This window comes from Tachyglossus aculeatus, chromosome 24, assembly GCF_015852505.1.
Source record: "Tachyglossus aculeatus isolate mTacAcu1 chromosome 24, mTacAcu1.pri, whole genome shotgun sequence".
In the NCBI taxonomy this organism is placed as follows: domain Eukaryota; kingdom Metazoa; phylum Chordata; class Mammalia; order Monotremata; family Tachyglossidae; genus Tachyglossus; species Tachyglossus aculeatus.
Window position 1 is genome coordinate 16,788,395 of NC_052089.1, and position 16,771 is coordinate 16,805,165.

General features: G+C 37.1%; 1 protein-coding gene and 1 non-coding gene across 7 annotated transcripts in view; one reads left to right on the top strand and one right to left on the bottom strand.

Annotated features, from left to right (window-relative positions):
* The window catches only part of CADM2 (cell adhesion molecule 2), an 861,189-nt gene that overhangs the window by 502,553 nt on the left and 341,865 nt on the right, over window positions 1–16,771 (bottom strand). The window lies entirely within an intron of this gene.
* Window positions 748–886, top strand: LOC119945364. The gene has a single exon (XR_005456231.1). It is a non-coding gene; the product is annotated as a small nucleolar RNA SNORA7 (small nucleolar RNA).

The window sequence follows — 16,771 nt, forward strand, 5'->3', positions numbered from 1 at the left end:
CATTTCCCCTATTCCTGCTCCTTTCTGCATTGCCTATAGATTTGGATCGGTACCTTTTATGTACTTAACACTGACCCCACCTTCAGCCCCACAGCACTTGGGTACATACTCATAATTTATTTTATTGTCTGTCTTCCCCTCTAAACTGTAACTCCTGGTGGTCAGGGAATGTGACTGCCAACTCTGTTCTACTGTACTCCCCCAAGCACTTAGTACAGTGCTCCACACACAGTAAGTGCTCAGTAAATACCATTAACTGAATGAGTGGAATGAGGAAAAAAATGTAGTCCTTGTATAAAGCACTTTTACAGATGGATGGAATTACCAAATAAATATCTGTACGTAATAGCTGTACACTGTACACTTAAAAAGATGATGTTGCTGAGTGTGAAAGCCCATCCATGCAGCTGTGTCTAAAATACCTACTGGGGACAGACAATTCATTCTGCACTTGTGGAAGTAGAATCAACAGTGGTATTAAAGGAGAAAAATGTAGATTGTGCTTAGGGTAATAAGATTATAATAATTCTTATATACTTTTTTCTCCCATTTGAATCATTTCTATAACACAAATGTCCAAGAATGGTTCATTGTGGCCCACTAGTGGCACAGGGAATGAGGGCCTCCCTGCACCCACAGGCAGGTTTTGGGGCTGAATTCAGCAAGAGGTGACAGAGATCCCAGCTGAATGTACATACACTAATGTACCTGAGCTGCATTGGATTATATCCCCAGATCTAAAGTTAGTTCCTCTCTCAGATCGCACCTGGAGAGTTTCCAGTACTCTTCCAGTCTCAACTATGAGAGGAAGAGTCAAGCAGAGGCATATCTATTCTATTCCTAGCTTGAGCAGTGGCTAGCAAGTGGAAGGCAATCTGCTACAAGTCAAAACTCACCTGTGCTGAGCAGCAGTGGCATGGGAGAGAGTTGAGGGTGGAGATTCAAGTTTGCTGTGTGGAAGGAGGCAATGGTAAACCATTTCTGTATTTTTACGAAGAAAACTCTATGGATACACTACCAGAGTGGTTGCAAATGGAAGTGCGGCGTTCTGGGAGAGATGTGTCCATGGCTATGGGTTGGAGACGACTCAACAGCATAAAACAAGACAAGAGTTAGTTACACCCTTTCCAGTGATTAGAATATACTTTCACTGCTTAGAAAATCAAGGGCAGGTAGGGCTAAAGAAGGAAGTAGAACTCTAAGTTTGTCTCTCCTAATGGAGCCTCTAAAGGTGATCTTTAGGGAAGAATTATCCCTAAATTGTAGGGATATGTGGATCAGGAGGTCGATGAGGGAACACGTATCACAGACCCATCTTTCCAGAACATTTCCACCAAGCAGAAGAAAACACATCTTTGGCTGGACATATACTTTAAAATTTTATAGGTAAAATAAATTCTGAATCTTCCTACTGATTTTGGTAAATCAAAGAGAATAGTAAAAAACAAAGAGAGCACAAACAAGACCAATTAGATCTAGGTCTCCATTTGAGACAAACCGTAGTCCAAATTGGCTTCAGTTTGGATTAAGTATGTGTTTATTCATATATGATCTAAGCTACGGATTCATCATATTAAAAATGGTAGATGAAATTCAGAATGTGAAAGTTTGGAAGTCTAATTAATTTTAGATTTTATTCCCTCCAGATTAAATACTGTTTTGCCTAATTTCTTCCTGTTTGTTCTACAATGCTATTTAAGAATCATGAATAAACAAAACCACAACTGAAACGTGAATGAAAGCCTATTACCGGACTCAAGGTAATATCTTTTAGAAATTTATCGACACAATTTCACAAGCACACACTTTAAATTTGATATATTAGACAAATCACATGGTAGATTTTTATTGGAAGATCAAGTTGTGTGTTCACTGAATGAGATGATACTAAATAGTCAGTGGCGCTCTCCTATTTTTAAAAAGGCCATGACTCTTCTGATTAAGTGTTATTTAGCATTCATTTGAATTTTAAATTCCAGGCTCACTAATTCTAAAAATGTAATATTAAATACTCTTTATTGATTAATGAGATCTATTGTAATTACAATCAAACCCCATCATTCAGCCTGTGGTATACATAAAATACATTTTGAAATCTATTTCTCAACCAGTCCTTTGGAAATTTGGGGAGAAAAAAATTCAGTTACATATCCATTTTTGTTCTTTATTCTTAGGAACTATATATTCATTCTCTCTCTTCTCTCTCTCTCCCTCTCCTCTCCACCACACCCCACCCCTGCTTGAAACATTAAGTCATCTGGGCGAGATATGGAAGATGAATTGGAAGAACAGTTAGGTATTGACATGTAGATGAATCAATCAATTGCATGTACTGAGCACTTATTGTGTGCAGAGCACTGTTCTAAGCACTTCAGAGAGTACGATATAATAGAATTGGTAGATATGTTCCCTGCCTACAACAAATTTACAGTCTACCTGAATGGTTATGTGAAATGTTTCTATTTCACCAATCAACAGTTTTTACTGTAACCCTACAGTGTGCAGAACATTGAACGAAGTGTTTGAGGGAGTTCCATAAAATTAGTACGACATGCTCCTTGAGAGCAGGGAGTTTTCACTGAGGCCTTCAGTCCTAAGGCATGAGTTGAGGGAGAAATAGTGGATGATTTGCCAGAAAGAACTGTATGGGCACTATAACAAGGAACCCATTCTTAATCATCCATTTCCTCTCGCTCTGGTCCACTGAGTGCGTGGTGGAGGAGGAAAGTGGAGCAAGAAAAAAGATGTTTGGTCAACCTCATATCATACACTGAGCCCATTTATTTCACGTAGTCATGGCCTTTGATAACTCTGGAAATATGCCAGATAAGTCTAAAGAAGAATAAAGGTTTTTATTTGCCTAAACACATTTTCCTTATAAAGGATAATGGGACAAATTTCTACAATTAGTAAAACATGAGTGGTAAATTCTGCCTGTAACATAGGCCTTAATTCTTTCTTTTGTAAACAGAAAAACTGAAACAATAAGAGATAAAACTGAGAATGATGATGATTCTGGATGATTCTAACTTTTAACTGTCCTTTAGGGACAAACTGTAAATTATTTAGCTTCGGAATGACAAATCTAGTAGCATGTTGTTGCTTAATCTAGCATGAATTACGATAATAAAAAAGATGTTATAATCCACTCCCTCAGCCAAATTCAGTTATGTAATTCCCTTAGAAATGAGGCAGCAGGGGTAATATAGAATACATTTATTAATTATTTCAATCGAGGTTTTGATTCTACACTTTGATGGAGCTTAAATTTCATATATACAAATTATAAATGGTTTAATTATTGCATACAAGATAAATCCTGTAAGAAGTATGTGGTATAGAGAAGTAACAGCTCTCACCATTTTGAAGCTCTTTAGTTAGTATTACATTTGTAATATTCACCCCACTTTAAGAATTATAAAATATATAGATCCAGGATAAACAGAATTCAGTTATTTTCATATTAATGTACACTTGTATTTTTTAAATAGGGACTGAATCCTAATCTCCCTCACCAACTCCATATTTATGAAACATTGTTTCTCAGTTTGAATTATCCTCTTTCTACCTGTCTATGGAATTTATTGCTGCTATTCTTCACCTCAAACCCTTTATTTTCTACATGCTTTTGGAAAGTTCAGAGACTATTCAGAATTGGTCAGCCAGGTCTAATCTGATGAAAAACCCATGGAAAATTGAAATTGCTGTTGTAGTAACTATGAACCTAAATACACTGTTTCCTGCCTCTGAACTATCTGTTCTCAATTTGTGCTTTCCTGAACTTAATTTTATTTTCTGTGAATCAAACAGGGATTATTTATTCCTTCAGAACTTTCCAGGTCACATCTGATGCTCTGTAAACATTAAATCGTGAAAAATTACCTTGAGCAACTTTCAGTTTCTTCTGAAAATGCCCTCTTTTTTGCCTAAATGGATGAATCAAAAACTTGTGATTGCTTTTCAGTTATATCTTTATAATATCAACTCAAAGTCGGCTCTGCAGCCTATATGCAATTTTCAGGCAATTATACATAATTGTTTTACGATGAGATTTTTCTAACTACCTATAGAAGAAAGGTGGGTAGCCATTCCTCGGATTATGTGAATATATCCATCCTGTCAAAGCCAATCAAGCTTCCTCAGTTCTACTAAATTTCAGATGTGGATGTTCCAGAGAATTTCTAATTGACCATTGCTATAAATTCACAGTCATTTCACAGCACAGAACACATTTCCCTAAGTGAAATTAGAGAAGAAACACTTCTTAAACTTACTCTTTGTGAATGAGACTTATCTAGAGGGCTTATTGCAGAGAGCAAATAGTCAAATACCAAATCTATGAATCATACCAAAGAGAAACTCCTCACCACCAGTTTTAAAGCACTCAATTGCCTTTGCCCCCTCCTACCTTACCTGCCTGATTCCATTCATTGAATCATGTTTATTGAGCACTTACTCTATGCAGAGCACTGTACTAAGTGCTTTAGAGAGTGCTACAACCCAGCCTGCACAATTTGCTCCTCTAAGAGAAGCAGTGTGGCTTAGTGGAAAGAGCACGGGTTTGGGAGTCAGAGGTCATGGGAAACAGTAGGGGTAATAAAGCGGGGAGGGCAGACCAGAAAAATCACTGCAAAGACGGAAAATAAGATCCTTTCTGGAAAGGTTAAAGGAATTGGAATTGTTTAGACTATAAAAAGCTTTTCTTTCTATGGCATTATTAAATTTAGAATTCTGCCAAAATACTACTGTTTCTTTATTTTTCCTGCCTTGTTTTCCATTTGGCCACAATCATCTTCATTACTTCACATCTCTCTAAAAGCTTCTTGATTTCAGCTACCCTTAAAAATGGTAATTCCTAGAACAGGTTTTAACTATAATTGATGGTTTTTAGTTTTAAAAACACTACTATTATTTTCTTATATGTTATAATCCCAAACCCTGGGTTCACCAATTACTTGGCCCAGACCCTCCAAAAGTATTTTGCCACATGACAGTCAAATGAAAGCCTATTTACTTTCTGTATCTTTACACTTTCCCCTCAGGTTTCTCCTATGACGGGGGGGAGCCCGACCCATTCTTCATGTTCAATAAGACTGCACTAAATGGGATTCAAATGGCAGGAACCAAGAGATAAGTTAGGCATTCAAAAACATTTACTGAAGGAGGTTGTGAAAACTCCATTACAAGAAGAACCATCTCTTTTGAACCATTCCCAAGACTGACCAAGCAGTGTTCTAAGCCATATAATTCGTGAATTCCCCTTTACCTTCTAAATTCTATAATACAATGTACACAAAACAAAAATTGTGATCAAAGCAACAAATGTTACACTGTGAATTATTATAGCTGTTTAATCTTAGGTTTTAATACTGGGTATAAGATATGTGATACAAAGATTAAATTTCCTTTTACACAGTATTTATTTTGTGGATGTCACAAAACATTTTATTAGGTACTTAGGGGAACTGAAAAATAAGTATTATTGGCTCCGTCCCCTTGATGAACGAGTGATTTAACACATGTGTTAGGAAATGGCAGAATTAGGTGGTAGCTAAAAATAAGCACGACTGTGTAGTGGATAGAGCATGGGTCTACGAGTGGGTCTAGGACATGGGTTCTAATCTCCGTTCCACTACCTGTCTGCTGTGTGACTTCAGGCATGTCCCTTCACTTCTCTGTGCCTCAATTACCTCACCTGCAAAATAGGAATTGATAATGTGAGTCCCACATGGGACAGGGACTGTGTCCAATCCAATTTGCTTGGATCCACCCCAGTGCTTACTGCATTGCCTGGCACATAGTAAACACTTAACAAATACCCAAATCACTGCTATTCTACTTGTTATTTTTATCAATAATAAAAGCAATAATAATAAGGGAGAACCAAGAAACCCAGTGCAATATGAGTCCTTTAGTCTGAAGCTCATTATGGATGGGAACATGCCTCCCAAATCCATTTTACTGTACTCATCCAAATTCTCAGTCCAGTGTTCTGTACACAGTAAGCACTCAATAAATTGATTGGTAACAGGGAATCATCAATTTATGTGAACCAGTTGCTGTATGTTGTACCCATAAGAGAAAAACTTACAAACAGGTGGTCTGAACTTCATATTGCAAATTGAAGGCCAGTAATTGACAGCTTGTCTAGTGAACTTAGAAATTGGGTACAACTCATGAAGAAATATGACTGTTACACATGTTTGAGTCTCTGTTGGATTATTAAATATGCATCTCAAAGTGTATGGTGCATCTCCCTGCTTATTTTGGAGGTTTTAGCAATCCTGCTTTAGTACCTATTTTAAGGGTATCTGCATGAAGTGGGTCACCATCATTATTCCTTCACTTCAAAAGGCAAAACCTAAGAAAGTGAAAGGTGAATTACATTGCAGGTCATTGAATAAATTGGTGGCAGAATCCTCAGTTTTCCTTTTTCTCCCTGTTATCAGGCATTGATGTACTCGGTCCTAACAGATGATACCATACCCCAGGAAAAAATAAATAGAATGGTCCTTAGAAGAAGGAACTACTGGTCCCACTGCTGTATTTGGCAATCAGTTTCCCTAATGAAAAAGAATGGTTTAAGTATGTTCTTCCACATTCAGTTAGGAATATTGGTTTTTGAATACTCAGGTAAGGATCATCACAAAAAGCTCCAAGCTACCACTCCTAATTACTGACATCTTTATACTCTAACTTTGGGGATGCATAACATTCCTTGAAAATTGACGCTAACCCATAAATGAGACTCTGCAAATCAACCTTTACTTTCAATCTGTGAGAGTCCAGAAAATTTTCTGTGCACCTATGACCACAAAAATTCAATTTTGTCACATAGATAATAAAGCAAAAGAGACCCAATCCAGGTGCTTTATATCACTGTCAAATCAAAGGGCTGAACCAATATTTTTCACATTGGCCTTAATCAGGACATTGACAGTGTGTGCCTTGCAGACTTGGGTCAAAAATGGTAATATACTAGTGACCCATGCAGAGAGTATTAAATTGAAGCAGAGGATAGGAAATTATGGGTTACAATTTGTGAAGCCTGGCCACTTCACCTACAGAAGATTTCTCTATGGCTAAGAAGAGAGTGTTGTTGGAGAGATTCTTGAATAATCTGGTCCAATTCAACAGCACACGATTCAAACCTAAAGGAGGAAACTCATTATAATACTAACAAGTCAGGAAGGTGTAGCCTTAGGGATGTAAAGTTTAGACAAGGAACTCAAAGGCCATGAATCATTACCACCTATTAGGGATCATCCCTTTGTCCCCCCATATACCAAAGGCACATTCTGTTGCTATCTTCTCTGACACTCAGGAAACTCTAGCAGATATTAAAATGATGTCAGGGATTATAATATAAAAACCTGGAGAGATGTGAGAGATAATCCCTATTCATAGGAAAATGGATGTGGCTATGCTTTCGCATGCGTCAGTGTGCTGGTAAACACTGACTTCATTATTTCAATTCACTTCTGCTCAACACAATTTCTATTTCATTGCTTATTCTAATGTTCATTTATCCTTTAAACCAGCCAGATGAGTTTAAACTGTATTGGGCAATCATGTCCATCAGCAAAAGACTGAATTGGCATGATGAAGGCAATTGCATTACAGACCTCGAAAACAATGTTGCTCCTTGTGCTAGAGGGTAAACTTGCACTGCTGGCATTTGCACCATGAAAACTATCACTGTCAATCCGGCATATTTTATTAGCACTCTACCAAACAATGGAAAAGTCTTGTGCATTTTCACCTAAAATGTGGGGACGTATAGTTTCACCTAAGAAATGTGAGTTCATATGCATGTCTATGTATATATTCTATTTTTTCAAACACAAACTTCTGGAAGAACATTTTCACAGGAACCATATTGCCTCCAAATTACAAATTGAGGATTAATTTATCCCTCTATCTTTCAACTCATTCAACATAAGCTTTTTATTGCAATTCATGTTTTCTACTTAACCTGACCTCCAGTCTAGATAAAGATAAAAGTGCTACTTTTACAAATAATCAGTGCCTTTTTTATCTGGGGTACTATTTTGAAAGTTGTATTACAGCATTTTGTAAAGTCAGTGAGACCGACTAGAAAACTTCCCAATGAATATTTCAACATATGAGACTATTAGTTTGGGTGGTAGCGATACAAGGAAATTTTGACAGAAATTAATTTGAACCGCGAACAGTCATTTCAAGATTATTTTGAGTTTGATCATTTCAGGATCTAACCCCCAAGATCTGGCTGGAGGGCTCAATTAAAGAACACAATCAAGATGATAACAAAAACAAAGGAGTTCAGGTCTAAAAAGAGACAGCTATTTTCATCTTGTCACAGCTCAAGCAGTCACAACTTAAACTTCCCTACAAGCCTGTTCAGAGTAATGTTAACAGTAATTGTGCACTTTAAAGACTCTCAACTCTAATCCTATGACAGCATGAAGAGAATAGAAATCACACATCCTACTCTATGCAGCTGTCCTACAATTTGTCAGTAATTTTCTATTTTATATTTAACTCAAATTATTATACTTTATCTACACAAAGATATAAAAATTCTTAACAAATGTTCAGCCTTGAAAATGGTCATAATTCAAGAGGTCCACCATGTGCATGTAATACAGAACAAGAAAATGCACAAAACTTTGCTTCTTAAAAGAAGAGAAAGAGATCTACACTCTAAATGACTTGTTTAAAATCTAGTCGTACTTGCATATGCATAAAGCAATGAATATCAGACATTATGAAGAGGCAGATAAAACAAAATGTACAAATACGTACTAAAAAGGCAGCAGAAAGGGTAAGAAGAAAAGGGTCACGTCAGAATTTTAAAGTAGAGATACAAACATGTGGCATAAAGAAAAGATGAGAAACTACATGTATGATTGATTAATCAGCATATCTCAAATTCATAGAAACAGTGTAACTGGATTGTGGAAAGAAATTAAAACCAAGAAACTATTGCTAATTAGAAAAAAATCAGAAATTTTACTTTATCAAACTAGAAAAGCACAAGTTTTGATATAAATGTTAAGAAAGGAACGAATAAAAATGTCCAGCTATAATAAAAAGGTGAAATCATAAAAAAGTGAAAAATTTATCTTTCTGCACATATTTGTCCTTTATCCGAAAATCAGGTGTTCCTCTTATACACAGTCAGTGTAGGTACAGAAATAATTCTATTCATGTCCACCTATTTTTCTTTTATTAGAAACATAAATAGAATTTGAGTATGCAGTGTCAAAATGACCATAGGAAGGAGTCAAAACATTTGGGTCCCTAAGGAATTAAATTTACAGAGGAAATCTCATTGAAATATCAATAAAGATCATTTTCTAGCCTCCCCATAATTTGCCTAAGTAAAGATGATACACGGCAGGAAAATAAGAATGGGAAGAAATATAGTGTATTTTAATCAATCTTGGCAGATTTACTGCAAGTTTCTTGTGGGCAGGAAATACATCTAGAACATTTCTTATATTGTATATATTCCCAAATGCTTCCTACAATGTTCTGCACACAGCAAGTGCTCAATATAATCTATATTTTGATTATACCATGTTTTAAACATCTAGCATCTAAGGTACATGAAAGCGAAATACGATTTACGAATGGAAACTAAAAATACATACAAAATTCCAGAAAATGACAATTCTTGTTGAAATCACAAGAATTTCAAATTGAATCCTTAGAACAATTTACAAATTATATAAAATTATATATTAAATTATATAAAGTTGCCTCATATATAGCAATAGTTCCTTGGTGACTTTTAAACTATATGCTTATGTTGGGAGGTATTAATGATACTGAAAATATTCCACCCAGCAAATTACATTATTCAGCAAATTTTTCAAAATGGTTAAATTTTCTAGGCTGAGCTCTTTTCTTTGCCCCAGACAAAACATCAATTTGAAACTGATTTACTACTCTTTCACTGTGGGTGAAACACATTTTTTTCCATAAAGTTCATGTCCCAAGGGATTGAGATTGATTGCTCCACACAATACATGGTGACAAAAAGATTTACAGTTTTTGATCAGAGCGACTGGTAGGGGCATGGGCGTCTTATGGCATTACTTCAAAGACTGTGCATTTTAAGATGAATTGGCCCTGAGGAGGACCTCTGCTGAGCTACCAGCCTCAAATTGCAAAATCACAATTTGTTCTGACATTGTGTTCACTGCTTTAGTCTGTCTTTCCATTCCATATGTTTGAGAGCAGGCTGATGGATTTTTTATATTAGGCATTTCAGCACTTTATTGGAAAAAAAATATTATTCTGTGACCACCGAAAAACAAAATACGGAGCATATCAAGTAAATGTGAAAACTTAGCAAACCTTGACATATGTATATACTAAACTGGAATTGTTATGCTGTTCTTCAGGGAATTATTACAGATAATGTAGTAGATGGAGAAAAATAGGTATAAATGAGATTGATTATTACATGGGCTGACAATTTTTAGTGATATTTTTCTTTTCAAAGGTCTACTTATTTTTGCCAGAATTCCTTTGAAAATAATATGCATTTCTTTTTAGATTAAAGACTGCTACCCAAACTCAGTTGGAGTCTACAGTCCCATACAAGACCTGTTTTCTCCTTAGAAATATCTGGTTCTTTCTATCTCAAATTTAACAGTAATGACAATTATGATCGTAAGATGATTCATTCAATTCACATTGTTATTTTTATGCAAGGATCTGAAAATCCTTTACCAATATCTAGTTTTGGGAACAAAATAAGAGCCAGTTTCTCCTCATTATTGGCAGGAGGAAGAGACTCCCTTGACCCCCTCTCCATTCTCTAGAGCATTTGGAGAATGAGCCAATCCTCACCTAGAGTTACCCCACCCCCCTTGCAAAATATATTAGGGAAGACAGACATTAAAATAAATTACAGACAGGGGAATTACTAGAGTATAAAACAATGTGTATATAAGTGCTGTGGGGTTGGGGTGGGATGAGTATCAAAGTTCTTAAGGGATACACACTCAAGTGCGTAGGTGGCGCAGAAGGGATGGAAACTCGAGTGTGGAAACGAGAGTTTAGTCAGGGAAGGCTTCTCAGAGTCGCTATGATTTTAGTATGGCATAAAGAGCACAGGCTTGGGAGTCGGTGGTCCTGAGTTCTAATCCCAGCTCTTCCATTTACCTGCTGGGTGACCTCGAGCAAGTCACTTAACTTCTCTGAGACTGTTATCTCATCCGTAAAATGGGGATTCAATACCAGATAACCCTCTCCTCTAGACGGTGTCTAAATCTGCTTAGCCACTGGACTGTAAGATTCTCGAGGTTAGAGATTGTGCCTATCAACCCGACCCTACTTTTCCAAATTCTTGGTAGAGTGCTCTGCATATGATAAGCACTTAATATATTTGACTGACTGAAGATGAGAGTGGTGGCTTGTCAGGTATGTAGGAGGAGAGAATTCCAGGCCAGAGGGATGTCCTTGGGGTAGGTGGAGAGAGAATCAATCAGTGGTACTTACTGAGTGCTAACTATTTGCAGAGATAAGAGCACTTACTGTAGAGTAGCATTAGAAAAGCCAAGTGTGTGGTCTAGGTTGTAGTGAGAGATTAGTGGTTAAGTAGGAGGGGGAAAGAAAAGTCAGGCTTTTTCAAAAAGTGCATCTCATTCTCACTTTCAGCAATACAGATCCTGAAGGAAAAAGTTAAAAGGAAGACTAATTATGTAAATTGAAACTTGGATTTGTATATTCATAAAGACTTGATTTCTCTCTTATGAATCTTATCATGGCAGGAGAGTTTACATATGCTGATGAAGCTTAGAGCTATACCATACAGGGTTATCCAGAATGGAAAGGTCTAAGCCAAATGGTCGAAGTCGAGTTACCTGTGCTGGGCAGCAACCACATGAGAAAGACTCAAAGGCACATGATCAAGTAATCTAAACGTTGACCAGAGACAATGGCAGAGACTCAAATGTTTTACTGCGTGTAAGAAAGAAATAATACTAATAATAATGGCATTTTTAAGCGCTTACTATGTGCAAAACACTGTTCTAAGCGCTGGGGGGGATACAAGGTGATCAGGTTGTCCCACGTGGGGCTCACAGTCTTAATCCCCATTTTACAGGTGAGGGAACTGAGGCTCAGAGAAGTTAAGTGACTTTCCCAAGGTCACACAGCAGACATGTGGCGGAGCTGGGATTAGAACCCATGACCTCTGGCTCTCAAGCTCATGCTCTTTCCACTGAGCCATGCTGCTTCACTAATGGTAAGAAATGGTAAACCATTTCCATATCCTTAGCAAGAAAACTCTACAGATACAGATATACCAGAACAACTTTATGGCAGAAGATGGTATGTTCTGGAGGGGGTGGGTCCATTGAGTCACTATGGATTGGAAATGATTCTACGGTGTTTGAAGAAGACTTGATTTTTGATTTGGCAAATGTTCTCCTGACTCATGCCTGTTTAATTATTTAGACTCAAATGTAGTTATTGAAGTATCAAGCCATCTAAAAAATATCTATCATTCAAACTGACACTTAAAATGATACTCTTTTCTTAAATATTCCTGGAAGGAGATGAACCTTCTACTACTTACTACCTAATTTAAAATACTTTTCTGTGTTCATGTACTTTTAACATTTTATCTTGCTAGCCTGTCAAATTCCATGTACATCTTGCACAGAAGCTCATGCAGTTTCATGTAAACCAGATGTCTCAACAACTTCACAACTAAGATGAACTCTTTTATTTTAATAACTGTGTTTTTCCTTATTCTGTTTGCTGGTGAGACTGGAAGGATTGTCTTCATTTTGGGGTGTAATTATATATCTTTTTATTAGGTGGCCCATTTTGACACATTTTAAATATTCATATAACACTAGCTTTAATTTTGTTAATGCATTCATACCAATAGTCAATAAATCAAGCATTTATTAACACATCCTTTATAATAAAATTATTTTCTATTTTCCAGTATAAGATGAAAACAGAAAACAAGGATATGATTAACTATTCACAAGAGCTCCTCTAGTCTAATTTTCAGAGCACCACATGCTAAGGGAGATGTGGCTATATGAAAATGATCAAAAAAATGCACCTTTTGCAATGCATTTTTTGCATATATTTTTTGCAGTGCAGCGCATGCAAATATGCAGTTTTTTGGTCAGTATATTACAGTATTTCTTTATTACCCTTCATTTCATCTGTGCAGACAGCCTTCAAACAGGACAATCAGAAGGGAGAGGGTAAAATAATGGAAAAATAATACTATAAAATCATCTTCTTCCAACCGCCTTTTTGCCTTTACACCCAAGCAGTGTAAATATAATAACTTTGATGTAAAACTAACATCATTATTCAAGTTCAAGGAAAGCCAAACATAATTTAGTTAATAATCTCTTTTTATAAGTACTTTGATAACAATACTTACGGTATTGGTATCATAATTTACTTTTCTTACTGCCTTTCCCAAATGGGTGTGACAGTAGCATTTCTGCTTCTGAACTGGTATGCCTTGCCTCACCACCTCTAATCCTGCCCCTCCAAGGTGAAGTATCTGTCCCTTTGCCTGCTGTCCAAATAGCTCCCAATTGGTTTCAAATGTGACACTGTGAGTGTCCATACATCCCTATCCTTTCCCCTGCATTTGCAAAAGGCACCAGCAGTTAGGAGAGACCAAGTTCAGTTCCATCAGCCTGATCTCCACAAGTTAACAGGGCAAAGGAGCCCCCTCATCCTTCTGACCTTCTTAATCTCTACTTCAATTCCTTTTGGGCCCAAAGAAGGGTGGAGATAGGACTGGTTGGAGATTAGGGTAGAGTGATGCCAGGTCTCTTATTTTTCAGTCTGATTTTGTTCTTCTCCCCTTTCCTCCATTCCCCACATACGTTCAGATCATTTCCCCCCCTTCTAACCTCTGAACCCCTCCAAGTGGGATGGGATAGCCTCCTGTCAAGAATCTAGTCTAGGGGCTCAGCACACAATAAGTGCTCAAAAACTGCCACTGATTGATAGGAAAAATATCTGTTCACTTAACGTGGAAGAATTTGCACTTCAGATTCTCCATGTTTTATGATTCTCCTATATTTTTCAGAATTGTTTTCAGACGTTTCCCATAATACCAGTTTCAGTATAGTTTTTTAGGTCACTTAATACAATGAAACTATATAACCCACAGATAAGTATGCAAAGCTTCCAACTACAATAGTAGGAAAGATGCTATTTCTGATGGAAAACTAAAAGTATGAATTTTCTCCTTTTGTTGTGCAACTGAAAACAAAACATGGAGGTTTGAAATAATTTAAAAACTTACGTAAGTGTGCTTTTTTCCCCTCGCCATTTCTTCCCTAAAGAGGACAGCTGAAATCTTATTAGAAAAAAAAAATACAGCAGCTTAGACTATTAAGAAGATTTCTACTCAATTCAAAGTTCTCCTAAGATGATGGAAGAATTATTTCCCTCAAAAGAAAACTCAATTAAAATATAGAATGTGGTTTTAAAATCTTTTTCGTGTGCAATTTCTGAGGAAGACAGAAGTCATCAAAAGATAAGAAACAAAAGTACAATCTAAGTTCACTTAATTAAAAAAAAACATGCTCTAACTATGTGTTTCAACTACATTAACCCAGCCCAATCCATACTATGTTTCTTCAAGTTTACTCTTAAAAGGGCATAGTACTTAAAGGACAGTGAAAAACGCTTACCCTCTTGAAGGGCAGAGGAAAAAAAAAAGCATTCTCCTAAGAGGAAAAGGCAAATATTTCATTTTTATATTTACTTGTGAGTAGTCTCTCTGAAACGACTCCAGACTTAACCAATAAAAGAAGGTTGCACGTTATCTTTGATCTTTTAAATTAGAAATCAGAGGAAACCATTAACACGTGCATCTGAATGGTGTGTTCAATCCATGTTATAGAGTGTGATGTCAGTTCATTTTTAAATGACTTTATTAGAAGAGAAAAGAGACTCCTCAAGCTCCTTTCGAGTCTGAGTGCTGGAATGTCCCAGGTTATACCCACATGGCAACTGCAGTTCAACTTCTCAACTGCAGCACCAGTTCTCACATGAGCTCTAAAAACCTGGGTTTAAATCGACCGACCCACACTATAGGCTGTGGAAACCCATGGAAGTACTAGATGCAGAATGGCTGCAAAGGCACTGCTGAACCAGGAGTGAGCCAAACTCTTTGGCGCTTAATAAATGCCATTATTATTATTATTATTATTATTATTATTATTATTATTATTTAGGGGTAGGGGAAGGGGGAGGAGGAGGTGCTATAACATGCAAGTATGTTGACCTGATTCAGTTTCACTGCACAAACACCCTTGGCACAACTTAAACTGGGGACAGAGGGGGCCTGAGAAGCAATCTGAACAAAACACAAGCTGTGTTGGGTTATGCTTCTGACACAGATGCCGGGGAAACAGTGACTTAAGCTGGGGCAAGGCAAGATTTAAGGCTGTGGATGTTTCCTTGCTGGGCACAGGTTTGTTTCACCTACTAAGCCCTGGGAGAAAAGGTACAGATTGGGATGACCCTGTTTGAGTCCAGAGTGCTCAAATAAATTTATTTCTAGTCCTATCCTTGAAGCCAAGTTCATTCCAGGACCCAAAACTAAAATCCATTCTTTGGTTTCATGTGATAACTAGTTACCAAATGGAGTCAGAGCAATACATAAATTGACCTACGTTAGGAGTTCCAAGTATCCACGCAGGTATGACTTCTGGGTGCACTTGGAGAGACAGACAGGACACATAGTCTAAGGATCTTATTTTAAGTTCTACCCTAAGTAGAAGGCAAAAATGCAAGGCAAATTCTCTAATGTGATATGCCCAGTCCTCTCAGTGCCCAAGATCTTCAGAGGTCTCCCAGTAGTTATTTATTGTTAGCTAAGCACCAGGCAGCCCCCCACAAATTTCCTTGATCCAATACTTCATTTTTTTCCTTCTTTCCTGCTGTCTGTGACACACATCACTCATTTACTCTTTTGTGAAACAGTTTTGGCAGAATTGATTTAATATTTCAATTCTGGCTGAGGTCCCAGAGAGTGCTAATTCATCCTTTTCCTGGACAATGATTTCTATTTCCAATATACTCTTCTGGTTTTTACTTTATTTTGCCCTCATTTTACCAATCCTGTTCATGTAGTCATTAAACGGAAACAGTATGGGCAAAATGCCCTGCAGATATTAAGTGGATATTTTGTGCTACAAATTCAGCCTTGAAATTTTGTGTCCTTTTGCTTTTCCATTCCATTACATCTGCCTTATATACAAAAATACGCGCATGTCCAGTGGGGAAAAAAGGGAGATATTTTGCCATTTGGTAAGCAGCCTTGGGATTCAGTTCTAAACGGCAGCAGGAAGAAATTACGGAATGGGAGGAACCTATTCAAGCAAACTTTTGTTCAAATTGGCTTGTGCACTGATATGACTGAACATCTCCCAAAGATATTTAGTCATTTGTGCAATAACCAGCAATGCAGACAGCACTTTTCCTGGGGTGGAGAGTTGGTCAGGGAAGATTAGAGACGTGAGATGAGGAGACGCAGTGGAAACGAACTACAAAACTGACCCTCTTCCCTCCCCCATCTTCTGGCTGCCAATAATGTCATATGGAGAACAAACAAGATATGATCCTCAAACCTTCACTCAGTGACCCAACATTATGGGCGTGCTCAAGCTATTGGGAAGAGGCAATGTGATACTCCCCCTTCCATTTTAAAAGCATAATTCAAGTACAACTGGCATTCCTGATTACTACTATGCAACTCCAACCTACCCACACA